This window comes from Azolla caroliniana, unplaced genomic scaffold (assembly GCF_043228905.1).
Source record: "Azolla caroliniana isolate FFs.n. ecotype wild unplaced genomic scaffold, voAzoCaro1.0.p SCAF_6, whole genome shotgun sequence".
NCBI lineage: Eukaryota > Viridiplantae > Streptophyta > Polypodiopsida > Salviniales > Salviniaceae > Azolla > Azolla caroliniana.
Window position 1 is genome coordinate 16,871,982 of NW_028230441.1, and position 10,475 is coordinate 16,882,456.

General features: G+C 39.3%; 1 pseudogene across 1 annotated transcript; it reads left to right on the plus strand.

The window, feature by feature from the left end:
• The first annotated feature begins 3,671 nt into the window (after positions 1-3,671).
• LOC147863202 (uncharacterized) lies at positions 3,672-10,182 on the plus strand (annotated as a pseudogene). Its single transcript, XR_015529984.1, has 4 exons — positions 3,672-4,724; positions 7,861-8,112; positions 8,192-8,271; positions 9,003-10,182. The product of XR_015529984.1 is annotated as an uncharacterized LOC147863202 (transcript).
• The last annotated feature ends 293 nt before the right edge of the window (positions 10,183-10,475 follow it).

Sequence of the window (10,475 nt, forward strand, 5' to 3'; positions counted from 1 at the left end):
AAGATCAAGACTTTGTGCTGACAAAGATCCACACGAAGGAGAACGGATCGGATATGTTGACCAAGGTGCTTTCAACCAACAAGCTAGATGCGTGCCGAAGACAGATCAGATTAACAAGAAATCCCATGCCAGAGTGAAGGCAGAGTTTGTTGGGAATTCGGTCCCTCCTGATGGGATCCGGATGAGAATCGGAGGAGCCGAATAAAGGAACCGGATCCAGAAGGGTTCCGGATGAGACCTGAAAACCGGATCGAGTGAATCCGGATGGATCCGATGCAAACCGGATCCAAGAACATATGTGTAAATATGTTTCATGGTGAGCCCATCGAGGCTATATTTGTAAATAGCCCTAAAGTCATATAAGTATAAATATGACTTAGGGCAATCACTTTATGTGTGAGGTGGTTATTGTTAGATGTTGTGATTATTATTGTATAGAGAGCGATAGAGAGAGAGAGTGAGTGAGACGCAGAGCGATACTCTATTGTAACCGCCGGTTGGCGAAGATAGAGAGCTTGAGGTCGTTGCCTCCGAGTCTTTGATTGTACCTTTCTCATATAGTGATAGTTTGGAGTCTACGGGCTCCCGTGGTTTTCCCTTATTTAGGGTTTTCCATGTAAACATCCTATGTCATCTCGGTTTTTTAGTATGTTTCTCTTCTATTCCTTGTTGAAGACTCGGTTGTGGCCAAGCGTTATTTCCTCTCAAAAATCACTTGGCCAGATCTTAGTTATCCAGTTGGCATGATTAGTCAATTCATGTCGTAGCCGACGTCTGACCATCTTTAGTGCGCACATTGAATATTGTGATATGTGAACGGCACAAAGGATAGAGGGTTGTTGTATCGAGCAGGTGTAGCCGAAAAGCTAGTTGGCTACACAGATGTGGACTGGACCGGAAGTGCAAGTGATTGCCAATCGACATCGGGATATGCATTCTCCTTAGGGAGTGCAATGGCACCTAGTGTAGCAAGAAGCAGCCTACAGTGGCACTGTCAAGCACTGAGGCCGAGTACAGAGGAACAACTATCACGACCTGCGAAGCCATTTATTTGGCTTAAGCGGCTACTCAAGGATGTACGGGTAGAGGTGTCTGATCCGACGATGATCTATTGCAACAACCTCAATAGTATCCAATTGACCAAGAACCCCGTCTTCCATGCTCGCACGAAGTGCATTACCACTTCATACGCGAGCGTGTTCTCTCCGGTGAAGTGGAACTTCTCTATGTTCCGATTGATCGAAGTTGGCAGACATCTTCCCCAAATCTCTTAGTCTGAACAAGTTGCAACATTTTTCGGATATGCTAGGTGTGTAGCATCTCGACATGTGTTAATCGGCTAATTACTAACTACTACCGATACAGAAGAGTGAACGTCGCTACTCAACGTTCTAACAAGGAATTGTGTTTTACGAACGGAATTATACTATATTAATCGGTAATTACCGTGATCGTTACTTAGTTATAAATTAGGAAGCTTGCACTTAAGAACATAGACAATAGAAAGAACACAGAATCCGTACAGGATATTCCTAACTTAAACTTATATTACTAAATAAAACGACCTTTCTTACAATGCCTTCGGTTCCCTTTTATAGGTATACCGAAGGTCTTTTCTCATCAAGAACTATTCCTACTTACTATCAAGATTTACAAAATTATCTAACTAACTTAGTTCTCTTCGTTTACTGCTGAGTCATTGATCCGAACAGTCGATCCGAACCGACTCTGTTTTCGACGCTTTCCCACTTGTTCGGTAAAACTGACTGTCCGGGTCCGGGTAACAACATGCCTCACTTGAGGGGGAGAGAAGAATCGACTGAAGAAGCCAAATTTGATGAGAGAACGAGAGGAATAAAATTGGCTAAGTAAAGACCAGTCAAATCCAAGGGGAGCGAAACGAATAATGACTCAGAGCCAGCCGAAGGAAAGGGGAGAGCCGAAAAGACTTGGGCTGAGGCAAACGAATCAGAGACAGTTGATTCGGATAATGGAAGTGATTCGGACAAGTTGAATCATGTAGAGACCAAACGAACAAGGAGGCAGCAGGAGGCAACACCAATGCGGAGAAGCTGATGGGTCGAGGGGTGTCAATTCCGAAAGGGAAAGAAGAAGGCCAACAAGGGTCTTAGGAGAAGAAAAGTCAATCGAGCAAGTTGAGGAGCGCAAGACCGGACGGGTCGAGGAGTGCGAGCTAGGAGACAAGCCGGCTGGAGAAGTCGGGGCAAAGAATCAACATAACTGAAGGGACCTCAAGTTGAGCTTGAGGGGGAGTGTTGAGGGACAAGCTCAACATGGGCTAGATTGGCTGAAGAAGCCGACAAGCAGATCGGTTGGAGAAGCCGACAAGCCGTTAGAGGCCTACGTTCCTATTTTAGTAGTTCAATCCTATCCATGTCTTAATGTAGCTGCTCTTATTGTAGTTCAATATGTTCCATAATTTGGTTGTAGAAGCTAGTTGTGTTGAGGAAGATACACAACAAGAATAAGGGATAATGTTAATATTAACTTAACTTCAATTGTGGACATTATCCATTAATCTACATGTCCCCATACAACACACAATTTGATTAAGTAGATGTGGGATGGCTTTCGTTGAAGAATAATAGATATTAAGCACTTTGCAACTAAAGTAATGGAATCTACAGGGCGATCAGAAAATGCAATTACATCCTTGAAAGGCCCCATTCTATGATATTGTTCAGCTATAGAAGTAGTAAGACAATACCTATGGAAAAGCTATCAACAGATAGGGATGCGACAAAACATGAGTGTAATGAATGAGAAGAAGTTGAGCATCCATGAGGATGATCAATTGAGCTTAATGAAGAATCGTGTGCGTGCACTCCTCCGTTCTTAGCTCTTTCATATGAAGTACATACAAGACTTGATTAATGTAAGTGTTGATATTGAATTATAAATTAGAATGCTAGAAATTTGAGGTCTTAGAGCTGGAGAAGAATCCTGGTGGCACACAAATTATAATAATACTAATAACGTCTTCTAAGACCAAAATTGGCCCATGAGATAGAATATGAATATGTATTGAGGTGGACATAAGAAGGAGGATACATATGTATATGTATGTATGTATGTTCAATTGAGGTGACCGGAGGAATCCGGTGATGTTCCTGGCGATCGCCGGTGGACGTGATAAATACGGGCGCAGGGCCCTTTCTCTTCGTTTTCTCTGTTCTTTCGGAGCTGCCATGGCGACCTTGATTCCCGGCGTCCTGCTGCAACTCCTTCATCTTATGAATTCTTCTCTATCATCTCAGAACGCCCCTCCTTCCCTCCTTCAAGTTATCAGTATCGTCCCTGCCATCGCTGGAACAGACCTTTGGCCAAACCTTGGCTTCTACCTTCGCGTTTCTGATTCTTCACACGCTATCTATGCCTCTCTTGCTGAAGACCAAGACCAATACCTCATCCTCAATGACAAGCTTCAGCTCGGACAGTTTATTTGTGTGGAACGTCTTGAAATGGGGTCTCCTCTTCCTGTTCTTCGTGGAGTGATTATTCTTCCAGGTAGGCATCCTTTTTTTGGTTCTCCGGAAGATCTTGTTACCTCTGCTATTCCTTCCTTGCAAGTTGAACCTACTGTGGGGAAATCTCCTCCTTAGATCAGTTTTACACAGGATGTACATGGATATGAGGAAAAAGATGTGTTCATGGATTCTCCTGCAAATGGAAATGAAAAAATTGGTGGAAAGTTGAATGGAAGTGGAATGTTAAGCTCCAATGGCAATGAACGTAGTGGAGATAGTGGAAATGGATATGGAAACTTGAACGGAAGTGGATGTGGAACTAAAAGTGGAAAGTTTAATGGGAATGGAGATGGGAACGGAAATGGAAATGGAAATGGAAATGGAAGTGAAGACAGAAATTCTAATGGAATTGGAAAAGTTGGAGAAAGGACGGGGAATGTAAATTCTCCAATATCACCAGTCACTGAATCTGATCTTAGATTATTGCAGAATGCATCTACTTCTGGACAGAGTATGCATTATGTCAGAGATTTGAGTGTAGCTCATGGAGTTATCTCCAACATAGAAAATGAAAAATCAGCAGCAGCTCTCACTAATATCACTGAGAAATCACACAATTTCCCCTCAGAAAATCCTGAACTAAATGCACCTCGGAGAAGGAAATCTCAACCTACACCAGAAAAGGTGTTACAGGAGTCTAGACTTGGTACTACTCTATCTTCTTACTCGTGCTCAAGTTCTCCTGGGGGTTCTATTATACTATCAAGTTCTACTGACAAAGAATCAGCAGTATTGAGGCAATCAGCTTCAGGAAAAGTTGGCATTCAACATAGGGCTACTCTATCAGCAGATGAGATTAAATCTCCGTTGAAGAGATCTACTTCAAAGTTTGAACATCATCTTCTTTCCAATCTGTCCTCTAATATGAAGCCTAAGAATAATGTGAGGGACTTGAATTCTAAATCTGGAGTTACAAGACAGAAGTGTAGCATGCAAGATGTTGTTAGAACTTCTGAATTTTCAGTGGGTTCTATAGAGAAGGGAAGTATAGTAGGAAAAGGAGCTTGTGCACGAAATAACATAAATTTGGCTTCAAGTACCTCAAAAATGGCTGGACTTCTTGCAATTAGTGCCAAGACATTGCGTAGAAGCTGGGAAGGGACAGGAATTAAGGAAGCGAGAGAGAAACTTAGTTTCTTTGGTGCAAACATGGATGCCATGATCAGTTCTCCAACAGTATGTTTCCTTTTATAATTGTGCTATGCTTTTATATGCTTTAGGGAAATTTATTGAAATACCCCTAATTGTTTGTGAAATTCTTAAAGTGCTTCCTAGGGTTTGAAAGAGAGAGAGAGAGAGAGAGAGAGAGAGAGAGAGATCTTTTTGATGCCCTTGGGAGACCGATCACGATCTACAAGATAGGGTATAGCCCATGGCAAGGATCTAATGTGGGCTCTCACAAGTTTATGAATTTGGCGCTACAATGTAAACCACCAAGCCAATAGTAATCAGGCTAAAGAAAGTTGTGACTCTTCTTTGTTGATGAGCTTGTGGTTGTATTGTTGTTCATCAACACCTTCTCCCCGTTTCTCTTGAGTTTTAGCATTGTTGGTCATATTCCTTAACCTTGTGTAGTGGGCCAAAACCTTGGTTAAAGAGGCAATGGTATCTCCTTGCCATTTCATAAAAAACTGTATAAAACAATGGGAAACATAGTGTTCTTTAGATTCCACTCCTTGATGATGTTATTGATAGATTCTTTCTTCCACGTACACACATAGAGACTAGATTAGATTAGATTGAATTTTTATTGTTCACAAGGTGGCCCAATTTTGAGTTATGGAACTGTATAAACATATATTGTATATGACTCATTCAAATGGGGGCTACTACTCTATAGTAAGAACTCTTTATGTGAAAATAATGCAGGTACATATGTGCTCTCACCCTTCTTGGTGGAGATCTGTGTATGACGCTAAAATTATCATGCTTGTCTAACAAGTCATCATACTTCTTGCTAATTAATTATATCTCAAGCATGCTAGAAATTAGTGATATTCATCCTCCCCTAGGTTTTCATTGCATATCGTTATACTCGAGTGATGAGTTGTGATATTGCCTAAACATGTAACTTGTATGAGTGAGTTCAAATAAGTGTAAGGGCTCCTCGATAGCCAAGGCTCATGGAGGTAGTAAGATACTTTTGGATATGTTTTACCATGCTTATTTTCTACAGTATTAGGCCAACATTGAGGGTTAACATTTGCAATGTAATATTACAAATTGGACATTTTAGCATCTTTCCATTTCATTCTTAATGCTTCTGGTAATCCATCCTTGATGATCATATTCTTCATAGCATTACTTGAGAGCTCCAATTGATCTTCTATCCCCATCATTTAAATCATTCATGATGTCAAGCACCAAATCGGACGAGAGGATTTTACTCCTTATTAGTTTTTTGTACATTCAATCTTACGTTCCAATCATGTGTTGGCAATCTGGGAACCGGTATATTCTTGACTTTTCGTGATGTACTTGTATACTTACTCTCTGCACCTCAAATACCTCTATAGATTGTACACCTATTTCTCATAGCATGTAAGGATAGGGTATTGAGGATTTAACTCCCAAATGTTTGTGTAAAAACAAATTTTGAATTTTCTCTATTTCATTCTATGCACCAAGTGAGATAATTTCACAACACATTTCCTCTCCATAGAGAAACTCACTTGGATGACATTTCCTCTCCAAGGTCAAATATAATTGGTGAGACCAAAAATATAAAATCTTCATGTAATACATGTGACAATAAGTCCATTCTCGAAGTTCCAGAACTTTACTAATGAATGTTGTAACCAAGAGAGAGAGAGATAGATAGATAGATAGATAGATAGATTCTATTATTGTCTTCGAAGGTCACCAAGGTCAAATATAATTGGTGAGACCAAAAATATAAAATCTTCATGTAATACATGTAACAATAAGTCCATTCTCGATGTTCCAAAACTTTACTAATGAATGTTGTAACCAAGAGAGAGAGAGAAAGAAAGAAAGAAAGATATATTAACGTCTTCTAAGGCCAAATTTGGCCCATGAGACAATTGGTTTACAACAAAAGAGTATTTATCCAGTCATCATAACTAAAATAAAATTAAGTAAAAATAGAACTTAAACTAAAAGAGTTCTAGTAGTGTACAATATGTAGTATACTCGAAAGTGACTATACACTAAGCCTAATTTTATTTCCACCCAAGCCTCTTGAAAAGAAGTGGGGGATCAAAGGGTCTTGATGTGGGTTCCAATGTAGAGATTCTATTATTGTCTTCGAAGGTCAAATATGACCTATGAGACCAAAAATATTACATTTCATGTAACATGTGAAAGTGAGTAGTGGCTCTCGATGTTCAAGAACTTTACCAATGAATGTTGCAATCGGGAGTGCACATTTTGGTTGTGAGAGAATTTCATGCAAGGATTGGGCTTGATCGAAGATGTGTGGAAATCATGGTCGAATATGATCAAAGGCAAAGCATTGTATCAAAGTGTGATACTCAAACTCTGGAACTTGTTTATGGCAAAGTGTGAATAGTCGGCCGCTCTCATCACTTGTGCCCCAATGCCCTGTCTCACATGGCAATGCATGTGAGCTAAGTCGCATGGAAACAATGGTTCAAATGACAGACAAAATGATGGGTTCTAACATGTATTGATGTGTATGGTTTCTGTATCCCGCGAAAAATATGGTTTTGTAGTTAGTTGCAACATGTGTAATATAATGTGTGAAGCGTGAGCTTCCACATTTGTCCCATGTCATGATACATTGGTGTTGCAAAAATGCCTCATTTACAGAGGAATCTAGTGATGCATCATGAAGCAAGTGTGCTGGATCCCATCTACCAAGTCATTTTTCCATATCTTGTATCCAATCGGAACACAAAATTTCGTTTTTATGCGTCTTTTGGATCTTTTTGCTTGCTTCCCATGCGATACTAGAAAGTCAATTTGAGGAACTTTTTTGAACCTTAAGCATGTATTCAACAACCCTTTCCATGGCCATTATCTCAATGGGAAGTGATCCCGTCTCAAGGAGGAGGGTGTATGGCGTTTGTTTCGTAACTTGTAGAAACTTCATAAGAATTCTTTTGGGACATTTTTATACTCTTTCCAAGTAGATTTAGGGAAGAATGTAGAATGTAGAAAGTGTAGATGTCCAAGAAAGCATAAAATGTAGAGAGTATTTTTGAGGTTTTTGAAAAAGGAGGAATTTTACATTTTGGGACTTGCATGAACAATTCAGGATGTATTTCCGTTTGTATTTTACATCAAAGGATTCTACTGAAATAATTTTTTTATCTAAATTTTTTTGCAGTCATCAATGGTGAGAAGATTGAGTGATGTGAATTCCAAAAATATTCAAAGGGTAGAAGTTCTTGATGTCAAAACGAACACCAAACCTGTGACTCTGACACCACCAAAAGGGAAAGACATGTCCCTGAGACAAAGTTATAAAAGTAAGAGGTCATTGAGGGCTTCTGAGGATCTGAAAAGAATAATGCAGGGGGATGCCACTTGGGATTGCCTTTCACCGGCTCTCTCAACATTGGGAAAGGTATGCATGTTGCTATTATTAAATGCACCAAATGGGCTTGGATTTGTGAATTTGAATATCTTATCTATATTTATTTTCTAGGGTGCAATACACTGGAGAGACTGCTTCTTCAGCTGCTGTGGAAGCCTTGAAGGAGGCTTCTGCTGCTGAAAGTGTTATAAGAAGTTTGAGGTATGCATATTTTTTGTGCTGAATTCTAATAAGTAATCGAAGTATTACAACTGATGTGCTGAGGGTTCAAAAATTAGGCTCTGGTATTGCATGATCTATTTACAAAGTTGTGGCACTCCAAGATTTACCAATTTTAAAAATGGCAGGTAGCAACTGAAGATAGTAGTTTTTGATAATCCTACTCGTTGCATTTCTCTGAAGCTCCCTTTAGCATTATTGGGATCTTATTTGAGACTGAGATGATGGCCCCTGGTGCTTGAAAGTTATAAGGGACATAAAAATAATAGATGAATATCCTATTGTCACAATAAAACCAAAACTGAATGATAGTTTTGATCATAAAAAATGGACAACATTGAGAACATTACTTAAGCTATACCTTTTCTAACTGGGACGGCCTAACTGGGAATTCCGATTCTAGCAAATTCAATTGATAGTAACTTATCTGGATCTTAGTTGGTGAACTATTTTAGAAACCAAATTTTTTGTGTGTTATATGTCCCATACAGACTCTTGCAAATATGTGAAGCATTCTTTGGTTTACTACGTGAGGTTTTTCTTACATTATGAAGACGGTTCATAAATTATAAGGCAATAATCCTCAAATTATTTAAGATAGTTGGATGCTCTTATTGGTACTAAGTTTTCTACATAGTAACATTGACAACCGATAAAGTTTAGCTTGGTCTTTTTCCTTGGTTTTATTTCCTTTTTTCTGCTTGATTTTGCAGTATCTTCTCTGAACTTTGTTCTGGTGCAAAAATAGAGAATCCGCAGCCTTCAATAGAACAGTTTCTTGAGCTTCAAGATACATTGCTGCAGGCAACATCCATTCCAATTGCTTTTGCTGGCCCAGAAAATCTCCATAAAGAAGAAGATAGTTCTGAACTCAATCATACAGAACATGAATACTATAGAAACATATCTGTAGAAAAAGGAAGAATGGCAGACTTATGGGTCAGTGCAGCTTTGTCAATAGATATGGCTTCATTTTCATTGATGACCAGAGTGACCGACATGGCTGTCAAGAAAGATTCTGTCAAAAATAAGGCAGCATTGGTGCTTGAAAGAACATTTATAAATCAAATAACTAGTGGAATTTCAAGTAGAAAAGGAGTAGAATCAGCATGCTTACTCAGTGCAAATGAAAAGAAAACCCTGCATGTGAGCGAAGGAGGAGAGATGAAACAAAGTAGTGTTTCTTCAAAGACAACGCAACGCGGCCAATTTCAAAACGTCTCTCTAATGGGATGGCTTCAAGTAAGGTACAAAGCACAAAACTTACTTCTACAGTTGACAGTTCACCTAAATTCAGTTGGATGAAGGGTGATGGTTTGCAAGAAAATGCACAGCTTGCGAAGAAGATACAAAACGAATCTCAAACCTGGTTTTTGAAGTTTTTAGAGGGAGCATTGGATAATGGCTTTCATATTTCAAATGGATTTGAAAGTGTGGCTGATGCTTCGGCTCTGAAACCTTCACCTCAAGATAAAAGTCAGATCGCATCTATGTTATCACAGCTGAAAAGGGTGAATGACTGGCTAGATCAAGTAGGTTGTGGAAAATATGGGGCCTGTAATCTTGAACTGGTTGACACTGTAACTCGATTGAGGAGAAAAATATATACTTACCTCCTCCAACATGTTGAATCAGCTTCTGTGGCATTGGGTAGTCAAAGCTCAGAAGCAGATTTGAAGTGATTGGCAACAATCATAACCGGGAGGAGTAATTCTTGTAACTTTGTATCATTATAATAATTTCTTGTAACATCAGTTGTGTACACTTGTATGCTGTTGTATAACGAGAAAACTTGGTCTATATTAATTATGCCATTTCCTAGGAAGACGCCCATTATCTTTGACTTGCCTTGTAATTGTGCACTAGAAAGATGATTAGCTTGTATTTCTATCATGAACAGAGGAACATTACATAGACCGAGTCTTCACAGTCGCCCATATTTTAGTGGGGCAATCATGTTTAAGAGTCGACATTTGACTTCACTATTTGAGCATTTAGCCCATGTTTTTTGGGAGACACATTTTTGGCAGTTTCATGACATCTTTCTTTTGCGAGTTTTTTTGCAGATATTGTAGTGTGCATGTGTTCCTTTGTGCCACCATTTTAGCACACCCTTTTTAGCATGCATGTAGCTAAGTTAACCCCCCCTTTTAGCACACCCTTTTTAGCATGCATATAGCTAAGCC